The sequence below is a fragment of the Sebastes fasciatus genome, chromosome 7 (genome assembly GCF_043250625.1).
Source record: "Sebastes fasciatus isolate fSebFas1 chromosome 7, fSebFas1.pri, whole genome shotgun sequence".
In the NCBI taxonomy this organism is placed as follows: Eukaryota; Metazoa; Chordata; class Actinopteri; order Perciformes; family Sebastidae; genus Sebastes; species Sebastes fasciatus.
The window spans coordinates 33,935,635-33,947,917 of record NC_133801.1 but is presented as its reverse complement, the minus strand read 5'-3'; positions in this window follow the sequence as shown (position 1 = coordinate 33,947,917).

The following is a 12,283-nucleotide window of genomic DNA, read 5'->3' as shown; positions in this document are numbered from 1 at the left end:
TCCAATGAAAGTAGCTAGCAGCACTAGCGCCAAAAGTTGCTAAATCTAGCAAGAAAGTCGCCAAGTTGGTAACACTAATGGCCGGTCCCTTCAGGCCTCCCTCCAAAGCCACTCCCCCAAATGATCATTATGAACGTATGGCTATAGAGTGCTACAGGAATCTAGGAGTCCTAAAACCCGGAAATGAGTTCTCATTTTAGCACTTCGGGTTCCCTCGTCTGGAAGTCAATGGGTTGTCATTGGCTTTTTGTCGAGGGAACCCAGAGTGAAGCTAACTTCCTGTTTGGCCTACAAAAATATGTCATCCCAGGACCACTCTGTTGTTAGTACTCACAGCTGTCAGCTGTGGAAGTACTCACAGTAGCTGTGGAAGATTCTGATGGCGCGCAATGAGCGCATGGGCAGAGCGCACGCAGGCAGGCAGGTAGGTAGGCCGTCCAATCATTTCATTCAGACTGCCTTACTACAGTGGTCCAACAAACACAGGACGTTTATCCTGGAGACTGCTGTTCGTGTCCCGTGTTAAAGTTTCACTTTAAATCGTAGTAATTTTAAGCCAAACAATGACCTTTATTACTAAGCCTAACCATGTGGTTTTGTTTCCTAAACCTAAGCAAGTGTATTTGTTTGAACTCAAAAAATTAAGCACGTGTTTACTGCGACTGTAACATAGTTAGAAAGTGACGCCAAGGAGTCCTGACCAGGCTTCAGTACGTGTGACGGGTTTGGATGAGCATTTGATTTATTGATTGCTGTCGGGATGTGCAATACATTTTCAAAAAAATATAACAAAAAAAGTTTTTGAAGAAGATTAACAACCCTAGCTTTAAATGGTTTGTTTTGTGGGAAAATCTGAATATGTCTGAATCAATATATCTTCTGTCTACTTTCAATTTGGAGCTGTGACGGACTTGCCAATGCAAAATATAATAAAGTGTGTTTGTCAAACTGTTTGTGAATAACGTCAGGCGGTGTATGTCTAACAACAGCACCATAGAAAATACCATGGCTTTACTCCTCCTGACTATACAGACAGACAACAGAGGAATGTCAAGCAAGCAGTCAGACCTCTCATCCTTTATTTACCTTGAGAACAAGGTGGAGTTGTTTTCATCTGCTGTGAGAATAGACGAGCCATAGGGATGGAAAAGAAATGCAATTTCTCCCCGGGATCAACCCCCATGGTTAGCATCAAAAAATCCTTTTTTTTTTTTTTTGCTCTCACCTCATGTTGAAAAAAAATCTCTGTGAATCTCCGTACCATCTCCAAAAATCTCGTCACGAACATCATCAGAGAACAGAAATAAACATGTCAAACAAATGTTTTCTAGGGGGAAAAATGTACTTTATATTTGAAGACTGAATTCTTCCATTTTGTGCCTGCGTGGCTCTCACATTGTGAGCATTGTCTGTCTTTGATATTTCAGTCTGAATAGTATCAACCATGGGCCTGCTGCTGCTTCTGGATTTGCTGTGTTGGCTGACTGATTCCAAAGCAGGAAGATCTTCCCCTAGATTTTACTGTACCCACATCATTCTCGCTTCCCAATACCGTGAGTTTTATGTCCTTCAAGAACAATTCTAGTCTGACTAATGAAGCCGAGCTGATTCAGAGGCGCCCGGGCTGCACAAATTGAGCCCAGCATCCTTTTCATTCCATCTCAGGAAAAATGCTCTTGTTAGAATTTACTTTGAGATTTCCTCTGTGCACTAATGTGTGACCGGATGCTCCTCTTTGACAGGCTCCTGAAGCCAAAATGAATATGTTTGCATTTTTTTAGAATGAAAATCTTCATTATAGAAGGATAAAATACCAGACTTTACCCAATCTTTGCCTCTGATACATGATCCGATCTTTTTGAACATGTTAAATCCAAAGTAGCAGCTAAATGGATCTGGTTGTGAACAAGATCTATTTCAAAGGTGTGGTTCATCCCGTCCACGCCATGCTTGTCTCCGGGTGATGGAGAGCATGTGTCTGTGGCCACGCGTGCTGTTGAGTGCTCCAGATCAGCCGCTGCAGGCGTGACCTTCCCTCTCTTGCTGCTTAACCTAATCAATTATGGTTCAGAACAGAAGCCAAGAGAGAAGGGAGACAGAGAGCCCACGACCTTGTCAGAGCCCCGAGGAGACTGTGAATAATTCCCTTTGAGGCCCATAAAGACGGTTTCCATTGCAGGGTGGGGGGGGGGGGCAGTAAATGTAGCTTGTTGAGCAGAAGAGAAGGAAGCAGGACAATAACATGTAAGGTTCAAAGGTAAGATTAGGAGTCGCTCGATGATCGGAGGAGACCACAGACCTGGAGTCAGCTGTTTGGGTCTGGTAGAGTCAAACAAACATTTAAACTACTTGAGGTTTTCTGATTTGACTGCAGCCGGCCTCAACCTGCTTCAAGAAGGTGGAAGAAAAGAGAGAACTAACAGTTCCAGCAACATTCTGACCTGTTGCAAACTCGTTATAATGTTTACAGATCTGCTGTGATATAAAAATGTAAACACAGAAAATGTTCTTTGTGAAATAAAATGTTAATATTTGATTATATTTTCATGGTATGATCATGTTTTTTTATGTTATAGTAAAGTGAAAATTGTACACATTTTGATAAGATATTATCATATATCAAATGTAGCTATCTAGCTACCTCTGTGACAGTCAATGACTGTCCATTGTCCCTATTGAATAAACAAAGAAAATTACTAACGCTACGAATTTATGCTAAATCTTGGCAAGGAAAAACTGGCATGGCGATTTTCAAAGGGGTCCCTTGACCTCTGACCTCAAGATATGTGAATGAAAATGGGTTCTATCGGTACCCACGAGTCTCCCCTTTACAGACATGATCACTTTAATAATCACATGCAGTTTGGGGCAAAACCCAAGCAGTTTCTTGCATGCCGTTTGTGTTATTTTTACCTATTCTACAATGGTGTATTTGAATATTTCTGCATACTGGGTTCCCTAAACCGTCTTTGAATGGCAAAAATTCCAGATGTCAAACGTTTTTGATACAAAATCACAGCATGGCTTTTACTGTGGTGTTCATCAAGGTCTTGGTGTTTTACTGTGGTATTTTGGAGGGATTTTTTTATCATTTTTTATCAATTCTTGAGTGGTAAAAAATGGTTAAATTTAATAGTAAATCTTTGTAACAAATTGTATCAACCCCAGGATTGCTGCAACAATTTATCAGACATAATAGAGCATGGGGATGACCCTCATTTACTTCTATCATAATGTTCTTAGCCCTTATACACTTTCACAATTTATTTGAATTAATTTATTAATTAATTTCAATTTCTTATTAATGACTAGTTTAACTTGACACACAGCACCGAACAGCATCTCAAATTATTCTTCAGGTTCCCAGCTTTCAGATGATGTTCACCACTTCTATGTGACATTTACTGTTGATTATTTATCTACCCCTGAACATCCCCTGGCCCCCACCCCTACCCCTCTAAAAAAGATGGTGGAATCGGAAGGGGTTAAAAATTTGCTTTTTATGTTATATGTTTATTCTGAACTTCTTTTCTTGGCATTTATAATTGAGCCTGGCCCAGGCAGGTTCAAATATGTTGGACCTGAATCTGAAGATCTGTTGGATCTCTGCTCTAATTAGCTAATTACTCTCCTCTATTCAGAAAGAGATGCGACTTCCTTATTTGTGACAATTAGAGGCCAGCGTAAGCTGTGCCAGAGATCTGTAGATATTTACTGCTCAGTGCTCACTGACTGCTTTATGTAATGTATGTGTAAAATAAATATATTAGCCCCCTATTTAGCTTGAGTGGCTGCGCCTCAGAAAAACTGATTTGACACTCTTATAAACACGCAAACACATTGAAGCGATGACAGCATCTCCGGCAAATTATTGTTTATTTATCAATACGGTGAAGTGTTGATGGTGATGCATCTGAAAGCAGAGCGGCCTGGATCTCAGTCAAGTAGAGTAATTAAACAGTCCGTAGTGAGTTGACTGTGTAGTATTTTTATATTTCTTAAAGGGGACATATCCTGAAAAACTCACTTTTTCAGTGCTTGTGCTCATACGTTTGAGTATCTGGAGAAACTACCAACCCACAAACTGTGAAATAAGATAACCCAGTCAGTTTTTTGTGGGCTGTCTTCAGAGACATGTGATTCAACAAGTCACTCAGATTTGGCTCCCCTTCCTATGTCACTTCAACCCTGTATCACGCCAAAGCGCGTTAATAGACCCGCCTGTCCACCAGAGGATAGCGTGTCAGTGTCACAGAGGAGTGAATATTACGTGCGTATGAATGTGCTTTACGCTACCAGCAGGGGGCAACAAAAACACTCTCTTAGGTTTAGGCAAAGAAAACAACTTAGTACATAGAAAATCAAATTGACATCAGTATGGAAAACACGTTACAAATATCATAAAAAAAACATCACAAACGTCACCTTACAAAACTAGTCTCGAACACTGGTCTCCTGTTTAAAGTCTTGTGTTTGTTGGTCCCATCTACCTCCCCTCCCGCCCACCATAAGCAGTCATTATCACTTCTTATTCTACGTCACTAACTGAGCGTAGGATATTTACCCGGATGTGTTTACATTGCAGTCAGTAGTACAGACTACCTGGTGTACAGATGACACGCCAAAAGCAAGAAAGGTGTTCTCATAACACACTTTTGCCTTGCACATTATCTTGTCATTCACGCACCTTTTCATGTAACCGAGCTGGTCACTTGCAGGCTTATTAGAATATACTGCCCACAGCTTGAGAACTATACCTTTGCAAAGATGCACCAATCAGAGCAGACTGGGCTTTTTCGAGAGGGGGTCTAAAGGCCTAGACACACCAAGCCGACATCAAAGCACTAGAGGCGATGAAGGCCGACTGTAACATCGCCTCACGTCGCATTTGTCTTGGCCAACAAGTTGCAATTGAACACACCGCAAAGACTACAGCCGACGGCCAGTTAGCACGTAGGTTCTGCGCCTGCGTGAGAAGAAATAACACTCCACAACTATAGGCGGCTGTAGTCTGTATTCATCATTCAAAAAGAGAAACCAGAAGACCGAGGACTGTTGATGCACAAGCTGTTGTTATGATACGTACATGAAACAAAGTGACGTTTGCCGACCATTTTCACACCACTATCACTCACCATTTAGCTTCATTCCAGACGGCCATGTCATTGGGAAAATATACGCGTATTGAATGATCAGATGAAATGAAGATGAAAAATGAGAAGGGCCATCTGTGTGTCCCATCCCGACTTTACTCGTTTTGATTGCTTTCCTCACGTTTGTTTCTCTTCTCATGCAATGATTAATTTAAGCAGATCCACCAATAAGAGGGATTTCTCTCACCGACGGGCGCCGAACATTTTTCCATTAAAATATTCAAGATTCAAGCTCAAGATACAATTCTGAACAACATGTATTTTAATACACCCCAAATAGTTTTAAATAAACCTTTACTCATTGAGAAAAGGCTTTGTGAACATGCTAGCACTTTGTTCTGCAATGCTTATTTCACACTCAACCAGCTCCACCCACAGTTACATCTGCAGGCTGCCCAGTATACAACCCCAGTCTGTGCTGATATTAGCACTCAGGGCTCAAGGGAGCCATTTGAAAGGACACATCAGTGGTTTGTGTTAGAGGAATTTGTTTGGGGATTGCAAGCAGCAACCTTTACAGTCCTTATGTTCAGCCTGCATCGCCCAGCTTTAACATAATCATCTGTAATGACTGCAGTGCTCTCCTTCACAACATCTCTGCATCCTTTTTTATAAGGCACTTTAAAAAGCAGGCTAGAATTATATGAGTTTATGTTTTACACAGCAGTTATTCATTTGAAATTGTTTCGCTGAAGGGTTGGGTGCAATGCAACTTAGAGCTATTTCAACAGCTTGTCTCTGCATGAATTCTCGTCTTTAGAGCAGCTTATTACCTTTCGCTGCTGTATTATAGCCTGGGGAGGGCAGAATGTCGAGTTTGCAACAACAAGACACGTTTCTAGAATGTTTTCAGATCCCCTACAGTCTAGTGGGTATTTTAAATCACCTAAGTGTCTTTTTAATAGACAAATGCAACAGCAAATCGTGCAGAGTGACACTGAATATAAAGCGTGTTTTCATACATGCGCAAGATTTGTGTCCTGCTACGGCGTCTCTTTCATTTTCTGCTTTGTTTGACAGTTTGCAGCTCAGTGAGCCACGGGCAAAATGTGACCTGATCCCGAGTCAGATCTAAACTTAGGAGATTGGGGTGATAAAGTATGCATGTTCCCCTCACCACCCTGACCTGAAGAGCTGCAAACCACTGAGAGAATTTCATTAGTAAAGTTTCCAGTGGAAGGTTGAAGCCTCCCATCATCTAAGTGCTTTTTTCGGAACCTTTTCCGTGCTGCCAAAAATAAAGCTAGAGAAGGGAACCCTGCTTGTATGGCCTTTAGCCGGCAGAGTGAGCAGGACAACCTTCTGACTTTTATATGTTAATTGCTGATAACAGTAAGGCCCGACTATAAGCAACACTTTTTTCTTTGGATTCTTGTAAAGAAGGCTGCGATCAGAGCAACACAGTCGCACGGCAGTTCTTGAAATCGTCACAAAATTTAATCTATTTGATTCGTGTACATAAACACAAATTTACCTTTTTTTTTGTATCGCATTCAGAGCGATACAAAAAAAAAGGTAAATTTGTGTTTATGTACACGAATCAAATAGATTAAATTTTGGAACAACGTATTTTTTGTGCGTTTTCCTACTAATGTCCAGCAACACATGACGCACGTGTCATTTTCCGCTCCAGTCTTTTCAAAATAAAATTAGTTAGGTTTTGGAAAAGATCGATTTGGTTAGGCTTAGGCAACAAAACTATTTAGGTTGAGGAAAAGATCGTGGTTTGGGTTGAAATAACCCCGGAAGTGGCGTAACTTAAAGGTACTGTTTGTAACGTCTTACACTTACACTCTTATAAATCGCTGTTCCAACACAAACTACATGGAAGCACTAAAACCGCAAAGTTGTATCTAGTGAAGCCCGTCTTGCAAAACAGTGTTGGCCAGGGTCGGAGGACGCGGGGGAGACCGTAGCTTTGGTCTCCAGGACCGGAGTCTCTGCTGTACTCTGCTCCTCTGCCTGCCTTCACTCACACACCGCGCTCGTTCTCGCTATTTTGCCCCACGCTCACTTAGAGGTGCGCACACTACACACTGCAGAAGAGTTAGTTTAACTCTGAGAATAGCTGCAGCTCTTCCAGACCAACAGAGGTTTCCTGTCTTGTGAAGTGACGGGGCTCCGCAGAGAGAAACGTTATCGTCTCCGACCAAAACTCCGGTGTCTCCCCTGTTCCCTCCGACCGCGGTCGGGAGGCTGAAGCAGGAAAAGCCAACACTAGGATCAGCATTGATTCATGGAGAGACCTTCGTCTGGTCAGCTAACATTACATTGAGTTCTTTAAAAGCGCTATATAAGTTTAATTTATTATTATTATATTATTACAGCCAAGCAGGTGAAATATAGAGTGATATTGTGGTTTTAGCTGACGTGTGTCGCCTCACTGTTTTGAGCGATGCTCGTTCATGTCTATGAAGAACGAGCATGAGCAAGAGCAACAGGATGCTGACTTTCGTTGACTTAACGGTCACAGGTGTCGCTGTCCACAAGCATTTCTGATTCTTACAAACAGTCCCTTTAAACATAAAAATTTCAGAAAACTTGTAATACAAAATATAATTGTCTTAATGTAAGTAATCAACTGGGGACGTTTCATAGTGGTATCTATTAGTTAGGGCCGTCAATCTATTGAAATATTTCATCGCGATTAATCTCATGATTGTCCATAGTTAATCTTGATTAATCACAAATTAACTGCGCATTTTTTTGTTTGTACAAAATGTACCTTAAAGGGAGATTTGTCAAGTATTTAATACTCTTATCAACATGGGAGTGGTCAAATATGCTGCTTTACGCAAATGTATGTATATATTTATTATTGGAAATCAATTAACGACACAAAACAATGACAGATATTGTCCAGAAACCCTCACAGCATTTAGCATAAAGAATTTGCTCAAATCATAACATGGCAAACTGCAGCCCAACAGGCAACAACAACTGTCAGTGTGTCAGTGTGCTGACTTGACTATGACTTTCCCCCAGACTGCATGTGATTATCATGAAGTGGACATGTCTGTAAAGGGGAGACTCGTGGGTACCCATAGAACCCATTTTCAAGTTTGGAGCGTTATTTAGCCTCCTTCCCGATAAGCTAGTATGACATGGTTGGTACCAATGGGTTCCTTAAAACCTAAAAACAGCAAGATGCGTTAATGCATAAAATAATTAATGAAACAAATGAACAATTGAAACAATAATTTTTAATCTGGTTTTATCCTATGTTCAGATTTCTGTTCTGGAAATGTATTCAAATTAGCACAAATTTGATAAGATAATGCCTCATTTGCATATTTAAATATACATTTTCGGGAAAACTTGTAATACAAAAAATAATTGTCTTAATGTAAGTAATCAACTGGGGAAGTTTCCTGGCGATATCTATTAGTTAAATTGTTTACCCTATTCACCTGGGGTGTCTCCCCCTTTAAAAAGCAAACCACATACAAGCAGTCTGCAGTCAGGAAGACGATGCACATATGGTGGAATGAACGCCCCGTCTGCTTAATTCTGCTGCTGGTTTACCTGCAGTTTGTCTGGCCTCCACACTGTTTCCGGCAGCAGCCGACGCTAGCTTGTTTGTTTCTAACATATCAATCATAGTCACCTCCTAATGACTTATTCATTAACTTCTCCAAAACACACATCTTGATGATGAGACTGGAAGGAGCATGTTTCAAGACGCACAGTTGCCGAGTCTGCAGTCAGCATTCTGTGGAATTAAAGCCACTATTAATCAATTTTAGCCGAGCTGGAACAGATCCCAGACGTATGATCCTAAGAGCAAAAGACTGAGGAATGTGGGGGTGGAGGGAAGGCACATTCAAATCCTAATGATGCCTTGTAGACCATATTATAAACCGTGATAACAGCAGATAGATCGATAGATACATGTGGAACAATCCGATAATCCGAACATTTGGCTCCGTGTCTGCCTGAAAAGCTTCCCTGATGCTCGCCCTCCACTTCACATCTAAAACAATTATTTTCATATATGTGATCAGGAGCTTATTCCACTGTTAAATCCACTGGAAATCACACTAGATGAAAGCATCTACACTAAAATGTAAGCTAAATGTGAAGTGATCGGCACCATAGGAAGCGTCACGCCTTGTAATTTCTCCGGCAGATATTCCTGTGATCAAGCATGGATTCAAAGCGTGTAGCTCTAGGATACGGAACGCCTTTCCTGAGCTTCCTGCGGGGAAAGGAGGACAACATGTGTCCAGCTGTCAGACACAGCTGCTGGCCTCTGAAGTGATGCCCTGGGTGGGTGCAGTCTGCAGTGGGTGGTTGCACCACAAACTCGTGAGGTGGCCCCATAAATTGGACTATGACAGTGCTGCAAACCCTGTTAAATATCAATGTGTCCTTGGGTTTGTGTGCTGCTATTATTGATCTTACATAATAGAAACATTATGGCTTCGGTATTGTCCTCTTTTGAAGGAATCCATGTCAGTCGGTGTACAATTGCACGCAGTAAAACTGAAGGAGCTCTATGTGGATAAGGACAAGTGATTTGAAAGCAGCAATTATTGTGCTTGTTTGTGTTTTTCTTCACCCCCTGGGAGAAATTGGTCAGTTTACTCATTCATGGCCAAGTGGAATATGTTGGGTTTTTTGTCTGTAGGGACACAATTTTCATTGTTCAGGCTCTCGGCGCAAAACCAATTTTGCGCGAGCTGAGACAACTTGACTTATAATACACTCGCCGCCTCTGTGAAACACTGCCTATCACTCGACTTCGACTGCGGTTGTCACACATTCTTTGGTATATATCATCTGCGATTTGGAATGGAGTCACAGGTGGAGTGAGCGGTGCCTCTCTCATTAAAGAGGCTCTTGGCTGCGCCGTGACACATGGATAATCCAACAAGGAATCAATCATTACATAGTTACTGAGGTAATAGGTGAGCAAATATGTTTCCTGGTGGCTGTCCTTATTATTCTGGGGCTAGCGGGAGCCCCAGGAGACAGTAGAGCCAGATGGAATTGAGGTGTTGTCACCACTGAGTGAACAGGTAATGAATTACTCCAGGACAAATGGGCCGCCACATGAGAGATGAGGAATCCTCCCACAAAGAGTAGAGACAGAGGGTGAATGTCAGCATCCGCTAACACTCTTTTCCTGTATACTGTAGATCAGGAGTGCCCACACTTTTTCAGCATGCGAGCTACTTATAAAATGACCAAGTCAAAATGATCTACCTACTATAAAAATGCAAAACATATATTTATTTATAAATATATTGAGTATTCTTTATATGTACAATATATGTTGGTGTACCTTGCATAACTGCATGAACCCATATTGTACAATATAACTCTGTAAATTTTTTGTCATTACCTTACTCTGATGACTTGCACTGAATGGAATCAGCCAGGGATGCATAGTCCGGACAGTAGCTGCTGATAGCCAGCCTCAAGCACACTTCCAAATGATCATCAGTCAAGGTGGAATGGTATTTGGACTTAATAATCTTCATGTGGGAAAAGGCTGACTCGCATAAATAAGTGGAGCCGAATAATGCAGTCAAGGAGGTAGCACATTTCCTCATGTTGAGGTACTTTTCCTCTGTGAGTAAGTTCCAGAACTGTCCATGAGCCCTGGACTTAAGCTGAATGTCAGCTTGTAGTGTCAAAATCTCATCCTCCACTCCAGATGAGTTCAGGTGAAACAGTGTTGCAATTTGTTGGCTGACGTCTATTTGAAAAAAAAAAAAATTTTTTTTTTTTTTTTTTTTTTTTTTTTTTTAATGCCATGCGATCTACCCACACTACCTTCGCGATCGACCGGTAGATCGCGATCGACGTATTGGGCACCCCTGCTGTAGATGGTGGGGTTTTTTTTTCTCTAAATTGACTGAGAATCATTGAATGGTAGGAGGTGTGAATGGCTAGAAGAATGAATGAATTAGGCAAGAATCTTCTGAGATGGAGGCACAAAACAAATATCTTCCAACCTACTGTGGCATAAACCCAATTTCAGATGCAACCGAAGGGATTCTGACACAGCTTTTTCAGAACTGCTTGAAATTACATGATACATGATACTGAACCTTTCCAATTATAGAGTCCAACCTCCCCTCCCTCTTCTTTATTTCGGGCTCCTGTTTTTGAAATCAGCTGATTTGTTATGACATTAGAGTAATGGTATTTCTCTGGTGACAGTCATTGCTGAGGGATATGATTACGCCGTGGTAATTATGATTGTTATTTCCAATCACAGCTGAATGGAGTCGGAGTGTGTTATTTCAGCAGCACAGACAAGCACCGGAGTGACTATCTACACTAGATGATTCTGATGGGGGCGATTTGAGATACGAGCGTTCTGCTGGCACAAGCACTGACAAACGCATTCTGTATTTCTGCAGGGAGACCGCAGACAATCTAGCGTTCTCTGCAGGTGGATCTACCGGTCGCTGAGGCAGCTGGACGCCTTCGACAACACTTCAGTGAGGAGAGCGAGGTGCACAGAGTGGAGTGGGATCTCATATTCAACATAACTTGGTGTCGTAATCTTTGATTATGTGGCTAAAATGCATTTATGCTACAATGGATGTTACTTTCTATTCAACATTTTAAAGACATGTTTAAATATTTTTTTAATGCTTCAAAATTGTTGTAAATGTGATACATTTTCGCTCAAATAAATTAGAAACGAAGAAGTGTAATTTTAAACATGAACAAACAATACATAATGTTGTGATTTTAGGATTGGACCAAACTATCATCTGTTGAATTATTGGGCTGAAATTAAACTTTAGTTTAAATTTGATATGTTACCTTTTAAAGGGCAACTTTTGTATTTTCCGACCTGGACCTTATTTTGCCATGTTTTGGTGTTTAACTGACTAATAGGGACAACAAATTGGTCCAGCATTGAGGGAGAGCTCTGTAGACGGCAGCTGATCACAGGCTGCAATGTATCCTTTTGGGACAAGCTGGCTCTGTCATTTATCTCCACTGAACGTGCTTGTTTTTGCCATGACAGGCTCTGATTGTTATTATAAGTGTCTGACATTATGGAAAGAGTCACACTCAAGGAGAATTCGATGGATGCCCGTATTTATTTGAGCCAGAGTATACGGATATTCAGATTTCACCTAAAAAACATAGCTCCTCTCCGC